Source organism: Lissotriton helveticus, chromosome 4_1 (genome assembly GCF_964261635.1).
Source record: "Lissotriton helveticus chromosome 4_1, aLisHel1.1, whole genome shotgun sequence".
NCBI lineage: Eukaryota > Metazoa > Chordata > Amphibia > Caudata > Salamandridae > Lissotriton > Lissotriton helveticus.
This window is the reverse complement of record NC_136063.1, coordinates 53,087,899-53,107,719: the sequence shown is the minus strand read 5'-3', so window position 1 is coordinate 53,107,719 and position 19,821 is coordinate 53,087,899.

Genomic DNA, 19,821 nt, shown 5'->3' with positions numbered 1-19,821 from the left:
CACTGACTTTAAGAGCAATCTCTGAAGTCATCTACTTTGGCGGAGTAAGAGCCTTACCAGTGAGTGCAGCCAAAGTCACCACCAACAGCAGCAATGAAAGTCCACAGACAGCACAGAGCAGTGTTGCAGGGTTTCTGTACTCACACAGAACTGTGCACAGAGGAGTGGAACCTCGGCAAATTAGGGTGTCCCAAAACTTACCTTAGCAACCAACTCACCCCTTACCGAGCTAGCTACAGTGTCTCATTGGACATATCAAATACCCAATGTTTAGACAAACCAGAACATGAACTTACAGTACCTCAGGGTACGTGGGACTCATGAACACTCTTTCGTTATATTATCATTACAAACCAGAACATGGAGTAAAGAAGACACATGTGCATTTGAAATGTTTATTTACTAATGCCGTCTTCTCAGGCGCAGTATCTTTGATAATACAAGTATACTTATTATCAGTAGCAAAATTATCAGCATAGTTACTAAGACATAAAAAGCGAATGGTGACAGCATGTTAACATGCTGTAATGAATAAGAGTTAACAACACTTATATCTCACCCTCCCTAACACATATATTATATTATTATCTAAGAAGGTCTCTTTGGGTTGTTTTAGGGCGGGCCCATACCTTAGTGTCCTAGCATGAAGGAATCACATCAGCATACACCAGCTCTCTCTGCATGTGCACCGCATCAAGTGTGTTAACAATTCTCGTGCAAAGCAATATCAATCCCGCCTCAAGCCCAAGTTGGCAAAGGCTGCACTTGTGTTATGACTATGAAGGCGTGGAGATCAGACCTCATAACAATTCCATATCGTGTTGCTCCTGAAACTTCAGCACTCACCGTGCAGACATGGTTTATTAAACAAAACTGATATCAGAGCAATAACATATTATTCTCACATACACCACGGCAAACCACTAGGTTGAAAGCTAAGTCAACAATTAAGGGTCGTGTGCAGAAGTTGCAAGAAAGGAAAAATGGCGTTTAAATCCGAAATGTACCTATGCTAACTTAACACGATATAAGGATATATAGGAGCTATACAACACCCCCCCATGATCCGAGAACGGACTAAATAAGGTAACAGAAGTGCCATCACATGAGAGCAGAATCCATGTATAAACGAGCATGAATAAAAATTCAATTATAAAAATTAATGCCAAAAAATAGCCCACAAATATAATGTGGCTCAAGCCAATAGGCAAGCAAAAAATAAAATGTCTTGACCAAAAGTCAATAAAATCAAGGAAATGCTATCAATCAGCATGTCAATTTGAGGCAGTGTCTATGATAAGACTGTATATGAAAAGTAAGCTGCAACAGCCTCCAGGAGGAAGTCACTGTCCTCATCCGAAAACAGTTCAGCCATCCAATTTAAAAGATGAAAGGAACATACGTGATCTTCCAGCACCGCATCCTCTACAACCATCAGAGGACAGCTCGGTGGGTTGTCAAGAAAACTCCGTTCCAAGAAATTTTGCGCTGCCGACAACACATCCCAGGGACCCATTAGTCCATGTGCCACCGCCAAGGCCATAATCCTTTCGTCAGAACAAACCAACTCGTGAGCAATGATAGGACTCATCAGTTGATCAAAATCGACGTCAGAAGATATTGGTCCGCAGAGACACAAATCAATGGCCCAAAGGAAATCACAGGTCAGGCAGTGAAATACAGGCTGGACACAGGTGAAATAGGAGAACCGAAAAGATAATCCAAACGCCGTGCTTAGAGTCGCCAACGGCAGTGTGCCATAATAATCAAGCATGCGGTTGCGAAACCGCGTCAGTAGTAACTGTGCGTGGTCTTGCACAGGAAGGGCATCCATATTTAAAAAGGCAGAAAACCACCAATGCGCCAGCCGCTAATGCAAGCAAAAACGGGAACCCTCCAAACAAGGATGAAAAAATAGAATGGAAGAAAGCAGGGATGACTCCAAAAATCTTCTCAAAGGAAGTCACGAGACCACCGCTAACAACTTTAAAAAAATGTGCTAGGCCCGTTGTGGAGGATGCGTTAAAGATAGAACGGACCATGGCTCCGAAATGCAAGGGCAAATCAGTGTTTAAAAGAGCCTGAACCTCCGTGCGGGTGTTAGCAATGTGAAGCACGAAAGTTTCACGGGCCGAGCTCAAGGCCACCTCTTTCTGGGACAATAGAGCTCTTATTCTAGCCATGCCGCTGAATTCTGCTCCCAAGGTCGGTATCTGTGGCCAAATGGAAGACTCCCTATGTTCACGTGTGGGAGGATAAAGAACATTTCTGCAGCAAATAACTCGCTCACTAACCGTTACTATGAAAGCTATACCTTTAATTAAACCACAGCAGTTTTCATTATTGAGCATTAAATAACTACCATTCTCTAACAATTTAAATGTGGGGATGATAGCAGGAACTGGCGTGCCATGTAAAACGCAAGCCATATTCGGTCGGTCCTTGTTACATGAACCGTGTAACTGTATATGTCTGCACATTAAAGAATGATCTGGCGTCTCAGTACACTCATCCCCTGTTAGATAAACCTCTTGTTCATCCTTGAAACATCTGTATGTGTATGGGAGTGACCAGACCTCATGAAGAAAACCGCTACCTAAGGGTTCAAAACGACCTATTGGCACATATTTCATACAATTTGAAAACTTATATAAAGCAAAAGGCAGCGTTATTAAACCGTGGATAAGCCACGTAGCAGCAGTGGTCTCTGCCACAGAAAAAGGTAAAGATTCCAATCTTTCAATATGGAGCATAGAAAAGGAAGCATCACGCATTGAAAGCAAGCGTTGTTTGTCTGTCAAATTAAATGGTGCAAATAAAGAGGAAACGTTCATGTATCCCCAGGGAACTTTACCCATTTTTAGAGTCTGTAGTGTCCATGCAAACTGCATGATTGAACGTAATTGATTTTGACCATGGTATAATACAGACACTTCATCATGCACAATATCAACAACAGACGACACAATATTATCTAATGTGTAAATTCTAGAGGAAAGCACGTTAATGCTATTGTCAACCACTGCAAGCACTTTCTCAAGATTTGCCTGATCAATAGCCCTAAGGCGTGAAGCAGCCTCAATTTGTGAGAGTTTCCAAATTTCATTGTAAACACCATATAACCAGCGTTTCGACCTGCCACTAGCTGGGCCCTTAATGAAATCATTCAAATCCACGTCTGCATTCAGTTTGGAAAGGTGATACTTAACCGCAGGTAAAGTTGAATGTTTCAGCCAAGCTTGACACAACTTGCCAACAGAGTAAGAGGTGACAGTATGACTCAAATCAAAACGGGGATCAGATCTAACAGTCTTAAACCCGTCAGTTATATTTAAAAATCTTTTTTGACAAGAATCAGCACTACGGTGCCAAAGCAGCCAACCCTTGGGAGTCATACTGGAAATGTTAAAGGAGGAATTCAGAAGCAGAGCCTGTATATCTCTAATGGACAATTTAGTAAAATTACTCCAATTCTCATATTCCTCCAACTCCGGGAAAGACGGGGTGTTTAACCTTTTAGATGTAGCCAATCCAAAGCACGTGGTCTGGGAAATGGTTTCATTTAAAAACCACATATGATTTGGGATGAGACATGCACGGTGCAAAGCCTCAGTGCCTTGTACCTGCCAGGCCTTTGAGCCCCAAACAGATTTAAGGTCTATGGTATCCTTCCATAACTCATACCCTCCAGTAACTAAGTTATCCAGGAAGGCCTTTGAATACAACAATTTTGTATTTGTAAGTCGAACCTTGGACAGTGGCTGTTTGTGAAATTTAAAATAAAAGGACTCGGGATTGGACTGATTAAAGTCAGTGAAATAAGTATACTTTTTAAGAAACGTTTCTGAACTCCCTTGTGTTGGTGCTGGGCAATGTTCCCACTGAGTAAAATTAACCGCATCCCTTCGGGAAGATGTCTTGTGTAAGAAGTGATTGCCATAATGTTGGTAACAGAACAATTCACCATAATTAGCAGAGTCTAAATATAAATCCTCAGCATCAAAAGCAGCATAATATTGCAAATCAGAAAACAAACTTTCCACAGCATTAACATCCCAATCATCAGAACGAATGTTTTGTTTCACCACATCCCCCATATTAACTCTTAGTACATTAGGGACATTAACGACTTCCGTTGGACCATGAATCTGAAAACGAACTGCATCCCACGCGATTCCATCCAGAACAGGCCACGCTGTGATGTTAACCAAAGTCAAGTCTCTTTTTAATCTGTGTGTAGAATGTGAAGAGGAAAGTGGGGCCAAAGTTCCATTCAAATGAGTAATGCAAGTTCTCTCCTCGACATAGTGTCCATTCATAATCCGAAAAAAATAAAACACAAAACCAATTGACATAAAAAGGTAAACTGAAAAAAGGACCAGCCAAATGTATATCCAAGGAGGTATCAAAAAATGTTTTTTAAACAGGCTAGCATATAATGCGAAGAGGGCTTTTTCGAGGCAAGGGAAGCAGAGTCAAATGAAAATCTGGATTCCGTGGCTAAACGAGCTTGCAGGTCAGGCATGGACAAATCAGTGGGGTATGTATAGTCTGTCTCATAAAGGTTAGTTCCTGGTAAAGTAGTCAATAATGGAGTGGAAACAGCAGGTAAATCGATGGCCACCTCAGGTTCATTATTAGAAGCAGTGGGCATAATTGAATTTCTCACAATGGAAGGACAGGAAACAGCCGGTGTCATGCTAAGAAGAATCGGCCACTCTGTGTATCTTGACATTGTCAATAGAAATAAACCTGTTTTCCTTACGACCTGGAAGTGGTGGTAAAATGACTGTTCTTGTGCCCTTCACTCCAAGCACTGGGACCGGAGCTCGATAGGAGGGACCAAACTCTTTCTTGTTGTCGATCTTCTCTCGAACCAGTTCTCCAACTTGGGGTAGCCAGCCAACTACCGGGATCTGCAACGCATCATCCGATGTGGAGGGCAAATGTTCCTTTGCAAGAGTGTCTCTCGTCTTTTGTAGATTCTGTAAAACAGTGCAATGTTCATCTGCGTCAAAGGAAGTGGCGCGAACCACCGAGTCTAGACCGTCAAGGTCAGGGACGAACATCTTGATGCCAAAGAGCATTTCGTATGGGGTCCGCCCACCCAGAGACCTTCTAGGGAGATTATTAAGAGCACGCTGCACGCCATAGAGGTGAGCCAGCCAATTTCTGCCAGTGCCTATAACTCGGGCTGTCAAAGATTGCTTTAAATCACGGTTCATTCGTTCAACTACACTATTACCCTCGGGTCTGTAGGGTGACGAAAACTTGACTTGGACCCCCATCGAAGTCATGGCATCCTTATACGCCTTAGAGGCGAAAGCCGGACCCTGATCCGAATGGAAGGTACCACAGGCAAAAATCCCTATAAAGATACGCAAATCTCTGATGACAGTCCGGGAATCAGCGCTGCGATGTGGCCATAACCACACAAAGCGTGTGCATGAGTCAACTGCTACTAAGATGTATTTATACGCAGTATCAGATGAAAATGGACCGCAGTGATCTAAATAAACACAGCCTAGTGGTTTATTAGAAATGTACAACTGAGTCTGAGGCGGACGCGTAGCAGTTGAAGGTTTAATCTGCTGGCATATGTCACAAAGAAGGACATAATCACGCGTCTGTTTGTACAGTCCCCGCCACCAGAAACGTTGTTGTAGTTGCGTTACAGTGGCTGAGACGCCTGCATGCGCAGACGCCACACCTTCATGAGCCGCTGTAATCAAGTCTGTTCTGCGATCAGAGTTGGGAATCAGCCGTTCCCCAACATCAGGTATTGTCACAAAAGGAACCTTTTCGGGACTTAAGTGGTATTTATACTTCGAAGGGAATCCCGAAGGATGTTTACTTCCCTTCTCAGAGGCAGCAATCGCTGCCAAGATGTCGCTATCAATCTTTGTTTTCGACCTAGTAACTGCTGCAACTAAGTATGTAGATACTGCTGATTTCGCTGCTTCATCAGCAAGCGAGTTGCCAACAGCGTGAACTCCCACGCGCTGATGACCGAGAGTATGAATCACATAAACGAGTGGCAACATAGCCTTAAGCTCTGCCACTCGAACCCAGATCATTTTATGTTTTATTGTGCTACCCTTGGAATCATGAAAATCATTTTGAATCCAAAAGAACAAGTTTTCATTGTAAGACTGGACACAGTAGTAAGAATCACTTACAATTAGAGTAGTAACACTTGGACCTGCGTACTCCAAAGCTAGTAAGAGAGCACGAAGCTCTGCCAATTGTGCGGTGCAATCGCCCAGGGGCAACGTGTGTACCTCCCTGGAAATGAACTCATCATTCAACATAGCACCGACCACAATGGCGCATGCGGAAACGTAGGCATGTTTAGAGCCATGCGCAACCTGCGCCGACCCATCAGTGTAAATGATGCAATGGAAGTCCTCCAAAGGTCGCATCGCCAGAGGAGCAGGATGAACGAATTCATACTGCAAGTACTCCTGCGACCGTAAGGAAGCGTCAAAAATAAACATGACATCCGAGGATGACAATGACGCAGCCCACTGAATCCACCGAGGGTGCAAAGCTTTTGAATTTGGTACACTCGCTTTCGTGACTGCCTCCAAATGAGGACAGGGTGTTACCACTAGCATGCGTTTCCCCTGTGACAGAGCTCGTTCCTTTAGAATAGCCATCTGTACAGCAGTTAAAACCTTTTCTATGGTGGGAAACCGCATCTCAGCCGAGGTGTACAAGTGTGACTTGTAAGCAATAGGTACTGTGTCACCTTCATTAAAAGTGAGGTAAGTGAAACCCACCGTCCCAGGAATAATTCTTATGACCAGGTTGGTGTGGTTATCACGAGTCAGTAAATATTTAGAAGCGAGCAGATCAGCCTGCAAGGATTGCAAAATGGCTGAATGCTCAGGCAGCCAGCATGATTTTGAGAAAGTTGGTTGTATCAAAGCATACAAAGGCTTGATACGCTGGGCATATTCCGGAATGTAAGTTCTGCCGAAATTCAAAAAGCCCAGTAAGGATTGTAATTTTTTCAGAGTTGTTGGTGCGCGCAATTGTGCGCACTTCTCCAAGAAGTGAGGAGCCAAACCTCTACCTTCATTGTTGAGCTCATAGCCCAAAAACAACACTGTGTGTTCAGCAATGTGCGATTTTGCAAAGTTGAATTTGTAACCCATGTCTGCGAAGTTGCAAACAAGAGAATTTACTCGACACAGATGCTCCCAAATATCGTCGTCTGTGAGATATATGTCATCCACATACGAAAAAGCATCAGGGTCGAGTGCCTCCAGAATAGAGACAATTCGAGCGGTAAATACACCAGGACTATTCTTGTAGCCCATTGGAAGACGCCGGAATTGCTTTTGGACTCCAGCGCTTGTAAAACTGGTCCATTGGGAGCTAAAGCTGTCCAATCTGTGGGCATAAAAACCATTGGATATGTCAAGCGTTGTCTTGAAACGCTTACGCACGAGACTATCCACTAGGGCAGAGCCGTGGGTATTCTGTACTGCACAGTTACGGCAATGCGAGTTTAAATGCCGGTAATCCAAAACCAAACGATATGATCCGTCAGGTTTATTCACAGTAAAAAGGGGAGTATTCATCGGTGACACACACGTTTCAATAACTCCCTGATATTCCAATTGTTCAAGGATTTCCGCGACGGAAGATTTTGCTTCACGCCGAATGGGATATTGAGGTTGAGGCTGCGGCTGAGACCGCAACGGAATTTCGTGGCAAGGCGACAATTTATCCCAACCACATTGGTTACGGTACAGAGCCGGCGCGAGAGCCCGAGCCCACTCTTCTGCAAAATGCTGCGCATGCTCTTTCGAGACAGTGTTCGCGAAACTGGGTAGGATTACCTCCTCCCCTCGCGGCGCCGCGAGCACAAAAGGTGGGGGCCAGTCAGCCTCCGAAAGTAAAATATCATATGTAGAAGACAGATTCTCCCAAAATACACCTTTAACGGTACGCTGTATGTCACCTTCAATTAACAGGACAATTTCATATAGTCTTTCAGGGGGAGCAAGTCTCGTATCCGCTGTTTCTATCACAACGTAGACATCAGTCGCTGTCACCCTCAGTAGTGGACGCAGCGCCTCTCTGACTATGGTTATCTCCGCCGCGCTGTCCAGCAAGGTCAGAGCCCACGTCAGATTCCGAAGCCGCGTTCTCACTATCTGTGGCATATCGATGCGCTGTTAAGGCTGCGACTTTCTTTTTCGCAAACTGCGGACGCCTAGGCGTAGAATCCTCCTGCTTCACTGCGCCGTCCGTCTGGCGGGACTGGCCACGTCCTTGTTGGCCACCACGTCCACGTCCACCCCCTCCTCCTCCACCGGTCTTCGGGGCCGATGTGTCCTGAAAGGAACGAGGAGAGCGTTGATCAGAACCCTGAAAACGATCAGGCGATTTAATCATCGCGCGGTCGCGCAAATCATAAACTTTTTCGGGTGGCGCAGGAGCTTGTATTGCAGGAAAAGTACCCTGAGTCTGCGTTGTCTGCTTCCCCTGTGTCTGTTTTTTAGGCCAATTTTGTTTGTTGGACTTGGGCTGGGCATCTGTCACTGCAGATTGTCCCTGTGGTTGTTTTTTCTCCTTCACTGGAAAATATTTCAGACCCCTACTTGTGCGGCCAATCGTTTTATAAGCGGCCACCACAATCTTTGCTAACTGGCGGGGTTTGTCGGCATCGGGCAGAGCAGCCAAAGCATTCGACACCTGAAAGTTAACTGCATCTCCTTTAACATTGGAGAGAATGAGATCACTTACAATCTCAAAAGAACCACACAGGCGCATACCCAATTCAACCGCTGCCTCTGGACCGTGATCATTCTGAACACGTCGAACGATTTCAGGCAGGGCAGTCATAGACGGGGTGCCGAAGCACCTTGTATAAACTGCCGCAAATGTTTTTCCCCAGCTGTCACAGTCAGCAAGTTCAGGAGTAATATCCTTCGGTAGAGTAATCGTCAACATTCTATGTTTATCAGCAGGAGTAGAATTCGGAAAAACCGCCTCCAGTTGATCAAACTTCTCTGCTAGCCAGAATGGGAAGTCATCGTTGTCAACAGGACGCGCACCAAAAACCGAATTTACCATCACTGGATTGAGACGCATACCGCCTCGTTCCATGGGAGCGGCCGCACCCCCCTGGGGACCACCAGGAAGATGTCGTCCGATGTATTGCACTAAAGCACGAATCACGGAAATGGAAACTACATGCAGCCTGCGAATTTCAGCCAGGGTGCAAGCCCCGTGATTCGGGTGCGGGGTAAAGCCACCCAACGCAGGCCAATTAGTACCTGGAATTGAGAGTGGACCTAACCTCGCAGGGGACATAGAGTGGGGGAGGGCGCCATCAAACCAAACTCGACGCTGCCAATGATCAATAGGTATTTCCAATGCCCTGTACGGCGTATATTCAGCTGGGACATCTGAGGCGGTGTAGGAGTGGAACAAACCAGAATTAGCGTCCACAGCCGGAAACGTAACCCAAGAGTAAAACAACTCGTAAGGAAACGCCGGATCTGCACATACCACGAAAATCACAGCCATCCCATCTACTGGGACCTGGTACGTCTGAAGATGGTTGCGTACCGCTACGCGACTATGCTGCGCAATAGCCACCGCTGCCGCCATTACAGAATTGGAAATAAGAAAACACAAAGAATACTTTGTAGCACAACTGGGTAGTAATTCAAAGAAACCGTTTAAGTAAGAATCAAGCTTGAATAAAGACCTATTTCAAAAAATAGGTAGGTTTCACCAACACCCCGTTTTCCGGAAACGGATGTGAAGGGGTTAAGGCATGAATGATAAACTACTCGAGTGTCATGATATAAGACCACCGAAACCGTTGGGCGCCATGTTGCAGGGTTTCTGTACTCACACAGAACTGTGCACAGAGGAGTGGAACCTCGGCAAATTAGGGTGTCCCAAAACTTACCTTAGCAACCAACTCACCCCTTACCGAGCTAGCTACAGTGTCTCATTGGACATATCAAATACCCAATGTTTAGACAAACCAGAACATGAACTTACAGTACCTCAGGGTACGTGGGACTCATGAACACTCTTTCGTTATATTATCATTACAAACCAGAACATGGAGTAAAGAAGACACATGTGCATTTGAAATGTTTATTTACTAATGCCGTCTTCTCAGGCGCAGTATCTTTGATAATACAAGTATACTTATTATCAGTAGCAAAATTATCAGCATAGTTACTAAGACATAAAAAGCGAATGGTGACAGCATGTTAACATGCTGTAATGAATAAGAGTTAACAACACTTATATCTCACCCTCCCTAACACATATATTATATTATTATCTAAGAAGGTCTCTTTGGGTTGTTTTAGGGCGGGCCCATACCTTAGTGTCCTAGCATGAAGGAATCACATCAGCATACACCAGCTCTCTCTGCATGTGCACCGCATCAAGTGTGTTAACAATTCTCGTGCAAAGCAATATCAATCCCGCCTCAAGCCCAAGTTGGCAAAGGCTGCACTTGTGTTATGACTATGAAGGCGTGGAGATCAGACCTCATAACAATTCCATATCGTGTTGCTCCTGAAACTTCAGCACTCACCGTGCAGACATGGTTTATTAAACAAAACTGATATCAGAGCAATAACATATTATTCTCACATACACCACGGCAAACCACTAGGTTGAAAGCTAAGTCAACAATTAAGGGTCGTGTGCAGAAGTTGCAAGAAAGGAAAAATGGCGTTTAAATCCGAAATGTACCTATGCTAACTTAACACGATATAAGGATATATAGGAGCTATACAACAGCAGAAGAAACACTCGGAAAGTCACTGTAAGAGAGGAGACAAAACAAAGGGTTAGAGAAGAATAGGGAACAGGAATCCACAGGATAGGGCTGGGCCAGGATTTAGAGGATCTGTCCCTTATTCATTGAGCCGTGGAGGGAGTGAGCCTGGAACCTCTAATATCTGACATCACAGGTGGTCTCAAAGCTCCTTTGCCTTCTTGGCACTAGAAAGGAGGATACCGACCGTGTTTTCTGCCAAAAAACACAGTTGTGGCTTTACCATTGTAGGAATCACTAGAGGTGTGCAAGGAACTACCCACCATTTCAGGTTAAGATATCTTAAAAATTGAACTCTTTTTTAAAACAAATGTTTGCTGAATTTAAAAGCCAGGTTCAAAGTGAGATCCATTTTCATCTCATGAAATGACCCCTAAACAGTAAAGCACGTGCTGGGGTGACATTAATGCATCATTTAAACAACAAAGGAGTGACTCAAACAGTGAAAAATAACAAAATGAGACACAGAAAAAAGCAAGTGGGTGTGTAATAGAAAAAATATCAAAATGATTTTTATAAAACCCTCACTCACCCATCTATTGGGTGACATGCTTCATCATTGGGTTGTTCACCGGGTATGCCAAGTGCATGCCCGGTGTGCTACTACACCTGCAACTTCAGTGGAGCTGGTTACTAGATTAAAAGCAGTGCAAAAAAGTGATAGTGAATTAGAGTGTAAGAATAAAAAAGTGCGCGTTCCAACCTAGACTTAATTTTAATAAAGGTTGAAGCAGGCACGATGTTAAAAAAGATTGATGGACAGGCTTGACTATAAATTTGAGTCAAACAGTCCTGCTTAATGGTTCAAATGGTCGACATGTTTCTGCTCATAGTGGCCCCTTTAGCCGAGCTTTCTTCAGGACCAAACTGCGACACTGGGCGGTATACGCACGCTAAGGCGTACCCTAACCTCAGTGTACCAGAAAGAGAAAAAACTCACGGTTTTTTACCGGATCACCCTGGTATTTCCAGGATTTTGTAATGTGAAGGCACAGTTTTCTTCACTTCATAGGTCGGTGGGGGGGGGGTAATCTTCACACCGGAATAGTCTTCATTCCGGTGACTCCCCGCATTTACACCTACGTAAGGCACTGCCACCGCCTGACATTAATGCAGACATGATCGCATATGCTCTCTTCTGCTCCTCAGTTTCATAATCAGATTAACGTAAATATCTTATCTTTATGAAGTGGTAGTATGTAAAAGACTAGGAGAGAACACTTTTAACACACTTTTTTATATATCGCTTAAGTATAATGGTGTGACTGGTGGAAGTATGCGATGTGGCAGTGAAAACTACACATCCCACAAAACCTGAGAACAGTACTCCAGAGACCCAAACGGAATCACCTGCAACCCGGTTATAAAAGCCCCACCCAGGAAATTGCCGGTGCTTGACAATCATAACAATTTCTGAACTTGTTCCTTGAAAAGTATCAAGCATCCAGCTTACCCATGGATTTTCTCCGAGCGCTCAACAGCCTGCGTGCTCCCGAGCTTGTCGAAAAGGCATGAGCAGGAGGCAAAGCCTGCGTGTGCGGCTGCCAGCAGACGAGAATGAAGATGAGGGGGGGCAGAGCCAGCAGGCACTGATCCAGCACTGCTGAGCTTGGGCGCCAGACTGGTGACAGAAGGGAGGGGGGCCTAGGCTGACAAGGGCATGCCATTGGACCTTTAATGCAGGTCCACAACGGCCCAGGTGGGGAGGTATGATCCTAGAATGAGAGGCCCGGCAGTTAAAAAGGCCAAGAAGACAGGGCCTCAGAGTGTGGGCTCCATGGTGGCCACGTGATCCTGGGACCAGGGAAATGAGGACAGCACTGCAAGGTTGGGCAAGGCTGAGTAGACACCTCTCACTATTGCCACGTTGGGCAGGGCTAGCTGTGGCAGCAAAGATTAAAGAGCAGAGACGCCTGATCCAAGAAAAAGAGGACAGGTGGGCAGCCATGAGCAAAGCTAGGGAGAGGGCGGGACTGGGAGACCCCGAGTGGGGCGATGAGGACGAAGGAGAGCTGGGAAGGGAGCCCCAGTACAGGTCCAGGAGCAGGGAGCATCCGGGGGTCAGTGGGTGTCTGTTCCTGCTGAGCAGCAGCCAGGCGAGGGGACAGGGACAGCCTGTAAGGTGGTGAGGCCTGGTGATGCTCGGGCCCCTCGAGGTTGGAGCAGCCTGGGGGGGTCACACCCAGCGGCTGAAGCCGGGAAAGGGTGGGTAATACTGGCAGGGCACAACACGGCTCTGGTATGCCGGTCAGAAGTAGCAGGGGGTCTGCGGCAGCCAACCTGCCACTGAGGGACTGCGCAAACCAGGAGGTGGGGGGGAAGGGTGCCAAGAAGAATGTCTGCATGATGCGTGAGCAAAAGAGAAGGGCGCAGGAGAGAGTGAGCAAGCAATTACTGGATGAAGCAGAGTTGGTGTTGGACTTTCAGAGTGAGAGTGATGAATGGGAGGGAAAGAGTTGCGTGATGACGCGGAGGGTGAGAGAGACCCCGCTGGGGTCCCAGTGGGGGCAAACAAGAAACTTGATGTTTTGCAGGAGAAGACGCGTGCAAAGGGAAGGCTGTAAACCAGAAGAAGACCACCGGCTGGGCCAGCAACAAGGGGACACAGGGAGGACCCTCAGGTACGGGGGAGTGGGGGAGTGGTGGTCGGCATGGGGGAATGGTAATGTGGGCACGAAAGGAATATCCTGCCGGTGGGTAGGTGTGGGAGAAGGGAAGGTAAGGGAAATGGGCCTAATGGTGGAAGCTGCGTCACTGCAGACAGACGGCGAAGCAAGATGGGTGACAAACATCGGAAAAAACTGCAATATATGGGTTTAGCGAGGCCATTGGGTTTCCATTTATCAGATAAGACTTGGACCGAGATTTGGAAACATGAATATGTAGATGTTTTCAAACTTCTACACCGGGAATTGCAGTCTAAAGAGGGTTCAAAAGAGGCAGAATGGGAGTTCACTAGATGGCTGAGAGTGCCCATCACTATGCAAAAGTGGACCTCGGCATTTCTTATTTTCGCAAGTATATGCGGCAAAAAATACCTGGACAGAGCGATCGCTGTGTTGAAGTACATGGACATAATCAGAAAAGCTCAGATGCATTTTGGGGGCTCCGCATGGCTTAGCTATGACGAGGAGTTTCTGGTACCAGTTATCCTCAACCCTGAGAAACCCTAGGGGGAGGTGGATCAAGAGTTGTGGATGTCATCTACTCAACAACATCTACACATGAGGCGAGCAGTCTGCCAGTGACCTATGGGTCCTTTCAGGCGTGTCCAGCCCAACATGTAAATGTAAATGTATTTGAGCTTGTAAAGCGCACTGCTACCCGTCCATAGGTCTCCTGGCGCTTTATAACTCTGGGGAACCCGTCCTGGCTTTCCCTGTGGGATGGTCCCTGCTGGGATCAAGAAACAGACAAAGGGAAGCTAACCTTCATTAGTAAATAGAAATGAAAGCTAAGTTTGAATGGGTGATGGAATCCTATGATGACCCAGCTAAGACTGAATCTGCAGAAGAATGTTTCCACATCATAAAAATTGCGGGGTTGGTGGAAGTAGGTCTGACCTTGGTTAAGACAGTGCAAAGATACTATATGCATCCAGGCCTTTTTCTGCAGCCTGGGAAAGAGATGCTCTTGTGGGTATGTTGTCAAACTGGCAGACAAAGTGAGCAGATAGGGAGGCGTCCTGCCCTTGGAGCCAGGCTGGGACTAGTCTTTACCAGCAAGTGTTATCTTTTCATGAGAAAACAGGGAGAAGACTTCATTGATCACAGCTTCTTTCTACAGCAGAGCAGGTGACTGAGTAGATGCAGGGTTCCTATGCAAGGAGCAGTTAGAACTAACCAGCAGTCACAGCAATTGTCAATGAAATGTATTTTACTATTTCTCAAGTAAAGAAGAAATATAAGTCATCAAGCTAATCACATTTTCTGTTGATTCTTATTTGAGAGGACCCTTGTGCACTGATTCACACTGGTCACCCCTGCCCAATATAGTGTTGTGTCACTGATTTCACGTTATTGACATGCTGTCACCTTACCCAATATTGTGTTGTGTCGCTAATTCCACGTCATTGACATGCGCTGTCGGGGCATTTATTGGAACAAGTTCTAGCAGAACAGCAAGTCGTACAGTTCTATGTTGCAGATTACATAGACTTGGATAGTCCTGATTGTTGTGGAATAGAGTGGAGGTTTGGCCATTGGGTGCAAACCCAGAAAAAGAGACCCAGGTCAACCATCTCTAGACCAAAACACTGGCAAACCAGCCTCAAACTCAGACCACCCAGCCCCAAACTCAGACCACCCAGCCCCAGTCTCCGACTTGAGCTAAACGGAAAAAAACACACTGGTTAAAACCCCTGAAGCCCTGTGTGAACATGCACAAGCTGCAACAAACATGAGGCAAAGCTGGAGACACAGTGACATCCTAACTGGAGTCTAAGGTGTGGCCACAACTCCCCAGAGATCTCCAGTGTTGAGAGTAGATGACCCCTTGAGCATTGCCTGGTATTGAAGTCGTGTCCATCACCCTGTGGTTGAAGATTTTGGAGAGGAAGCTTCCTTCACAGTACAATTCACAGCTATGGTCCTCTGATTTATACTCCAGACTCGTCGGCCATTGTCCCTCATGACCTCCCGGAACAAGACATGTATCAGTGCTGGACCTGAAGAGAAAACACATATGGAAGAAAGAGTGAGGCAACGCGAGAAGATACATGAATAAGGACATAAGAAGCAATTTTCATTTAGAGATATTCACCTTGGAATCAGACTTGTGTGCATTGTAGGGCCATCTGATATTAGTAAATCACCTAGAAAATAAAGTCACTAATTACTATTACTGAGTGGTTGCGGGTGGAAGGCTTAGGGCAACTATTAATATCTCAAAAGCATCTGGATACTTTCCTGAAACTAATGCAGACTTGTTAACTGGTTCTACTGAAATGAAAATGTTTCTGTGGAAGAACAAGCGTTGCAAGGTTGTACTGTTGTGTAGATCCTATAAACAATATACAGGATCTGCGGGTTTAGACAACATACAATGTAGGATTGGTGTCAGCCAAACTCTGATCTGACCGGGTATGCTGGCCTTCTTGTACCAGCTCGCTAACAGTGCCACTAGAATCTCCTTTTACCAAGGAGAGAATAGTTCCTGGCAACCATCGAACATGACAACCTTGATTCCTCAGGACCGTGGAAACAATATACTAGCTTTCGTTCAGTCACTCGTGCTTACTTAGTCTGTCTCAGAGAAATACACAGAATAAGCAGGCTAGGCGTTTTCAATAAGAATTTATTGAACAGTTGTTATTCTGGTATAGCCCCGTTGCTTCGTGCTCTCCGCGGGTTGAACGTTACTGCGTTCAACTACGCGGATGATATTCAATTGATTTTTAATATTGATTCTTCCGAGGATTCCACCTCTACCTTTCAAAATACACTCTGCTTCATCAGTGACTGGATGAGCCTAAACCACCTGAAGCTTAACCCCGACAAGACTGAATTAATTCTTGTCGGGGGTGCTTCCAATCCCTGGCAGCCTTCCATCTGGCCTGCCAGTCTTGGAAGCTCTCCCTCTCCAGTCAACTCTGCCAAAAGTCTGGGTGTCATTATTAGCAGTGACCTTTCTATGACTCCGCAGATCAGTGCAGTGGTGTCCGCCAGCCACTTCCAACTCAGGAAACTGCGGAAAATATCCCGCCTTCTTACCACCGAAGCGCTCACGCTAGCACTCCTGGCGTTAGTTATCAGTCGACTCGACTATGCTAACGCGCTGTATGTTGGCATCCCTGAGTACCAACAGAGAAGACTCCAGCTGATACAAAATCAGGCTGCCCGCCTGATTTTCCACCAGCCTAAAGATCAGCATGTCCGTCCACTCTTAAAGAGCCTTCATTGGCTGCCGGTATCCGCCCGCTGCAAATTTAAGCTAGGCTGCACCATCTTTAAGTCTCTTTCTGGTCTAGGTCCCTCTTTAATTTCCTCCCTTCTCCATCCTTACACCCCGTCCCGCAACTTACGTTCATCCCAAATGGTCTTGCTATCCGTTCCTAGGTTCAAGAGGAAAAAACATGGGGGCCTGAGGTTTTCCTTTTTGGCCCCATCCCTCTGGAACTCACTTCCATTTTCCCTCAGACTGGCACCCTCATATCCTTGTTTCCGATCACTTCTTAAAACTTTCCTCTTCACTATCTCATATCCTTAGATCCTGTTCCTTCTCCATTTCTTTTCACCACGCCCCAGCACAGCGCCAAGAAACCTAACGGTGTTAGTTGCGCTCTATACATTTTTTTCAAATCAAAAAACAGATGAGCTGCAACAACCGTTAGGAAGTATAAGATATAAATGATTAGCAGTACGATAAAGGTAAATGGATGGTATAGCTCTATTATCTTTCTACAGTCATGAATACATATGAATATATAAAACACATGATAAAAGATGCATACTCCTACGATGCCTCCCTAACTAGATGTACCTAAGTGTAACTAGCATGTATGTACGTGTTAGGCCAAGAAACCCTCTAGCATTTAGTCAACCCCATTACCTGAAGTGAGAGACTGTGGGATCCCATCCTGGTCTCGAGTTGGACACCCCGTGAGGGATGTTAGACCACTGCGAGCTGGAGTGTCAGCGTGCAGAACCTCAGCGTCTCTGGTCAGTGTGTCGGCCGGGAAGTCTCGGTCTCCTCTAACTCTGTTAGCAAGATGTGATGTGTATATAGCCATAGGTCTCCCAAGGGGTTTTAAACCTTGCTATGTCGGCCTAGGGATGACGTTGGGCCAGTCATTTTTACATAGATTTTATACAGGAGCTGGTAGTCCTGCTGTGAGTCGAAGAATCCTCATGCATAATGTATGAGATTTCGAACTAGGGAAAACCAGCGTTCTGTCTGCAGTGTAATATCTAAGTATATGTCCAGTCCCTGTAAACCGTGACAAGTGTAATGTAGGGAGAGAATATAGGTGTCGGGTAAAGAGAATACCGGGGCCTATGTTATGATACCTGTAGGGAATATAACAGTATTTCAATGACAGCTGGCTAACCGTGTATATTTCCCATTTGTGTTTTTTAAGAGACAGTAATTTTAATGGCTCAACCATCCCATAATCGTAAATAAAAGCAGATTTTTATCACGTTTTATTTAATGTTCACATCTTTCTTAAAGAAACTCCATTTTGATATTTTCTGGATATTGTGGAAAGTAATTTAATATAAACCAATTTTTGAAGGCCAAACATTCAATCATATACCGATGGCTGGTAACAACTGAAAGGCAGACCTTCTAATATATAAAATATATCTAATTGTTAGATGTAACAGTGCAAATTGCTTAAGGATTTTAAAAAATCTATGTATTGTCCTCAAGAATTAACTTGATCAAATCCATTATCAAGGCGGGGTCTAAGACAATCAACGAAAGGCAAACGGTGAGAGAAGAATGAAAACAAGCATACAAAACACTCAAGTGTAAAGATAAAAAAAAAAGCCAAAAGTAGGGCAAGGTGGGCTCACCTACAACAGTCATAGAGGTAATAAGTTTCACCAATTTGAAGCAAGTAGTCTAACATGTATGTAAAGCACCCTGGAGGAGACCAAATATAAAGCAAGGGTGGAGTTAGCACCTCAAAAACTGGAGACAGTATCTGGCATGAAATGAAGGGACAGAGCATTAATCTCCACAATCAGTGAGCAACTGAGCTATGTAAAGAAATATAAGGTTGTCAAGACACGTGGGAAACAAATCTACAACACAACCTAAAGGCAAGAAAGCCTGACCAAAACAGGAACCAGACACCACAGGCAGCTGGCATCCTTCACCAGCCTTAAATGTGATGTCTAGATTGGGACCATTTACAAGATGGGTGCACACAGGGAATATTGTGAGTCTAAGAATGCTGGGAAGTAAATCGAAGAACTTGAGTCTGAGAAGCAAAGGCAGGTCCTCACCAGCCCCACCCCCCTCGTTTCTTGTTAGTACCTCCTTCATTCTTGTGCTCCTCCCTCCGTACTGGGCGGCTCCTGCCTTGTGCTGGTTAGTTTCATTAGTTTTATTTAGCAAGTCCAAAAGCACAGACTTGCTAAATGTCTTCTCTTAAGGGAGCACGGTTGGGGGCGTAGATTGTGAGCCATTGTGAAAATGTTTGTTAATAGCAGCGCATGGCGGGGCTGCAATTAACAAATGTTTTCACAAAGGGCCACATACAGCCCGCAGCCACAGCCTGAATTACTGTTTTCGTGGCGCTCGCGTTTTAAAAGCGGCGGCGCGAAAGCACTCACAGGATGTCTGCGCGCTTCCCTCGAGACTCCGCGCGCTCAGGGGTAAGCAAGGTTCGCGCGTGCGCGCGTTTTACAGGGAACACTGAAAATGGGCTATAAATATTGGACCTAACATTCTGGGACTTTAGATAACTTTTGAATCAAAAGGAACGTCTGCCAAGGAGAAGAGCTAGAGAGCTGTCAGGAGAAATACTGCCCATTTGGTGGGATGGCCTGCAATTGCTGCCTCTGCCAAAGAGGGGACAAAGACTGGGCTTTTTTGTAAACCTGCTTGAGAAGAATCTCCAAGGGCTTGGTGTGCTTGCCTCCTGTACTGAACTCTCAGTGACACAAATACTTCACCCACATCTTCCTTCATCTCAATTGCTGGAGGTTGTGGCCTGCCAGAGGGTGTCTATTCCAGTTATGGGCCCCTGGAGGCTGTTCCTGCTATAGGAAGCTGCCAAGAACTGAAGAACTGAAGACAATCAGTGCTTCATTCCGCTAGTCAATGTTTTTATTTTTACATAGAAAATCTCAACCCACAGCCTAGTGTGGCCAAAGACATTACAGCAGCACCTGCACACAGCCCAAAGCATGCTGCATGCTAAGTAATGTACAAAGATATCCAATGTTGGTTGATTACTACACTGACTCTAACGAATGCCCTGCTATGAAGAATTGACAAATTGCCAGTCTGCAGCTGAAGAAATTTACGCAGTGCCTGGTTCA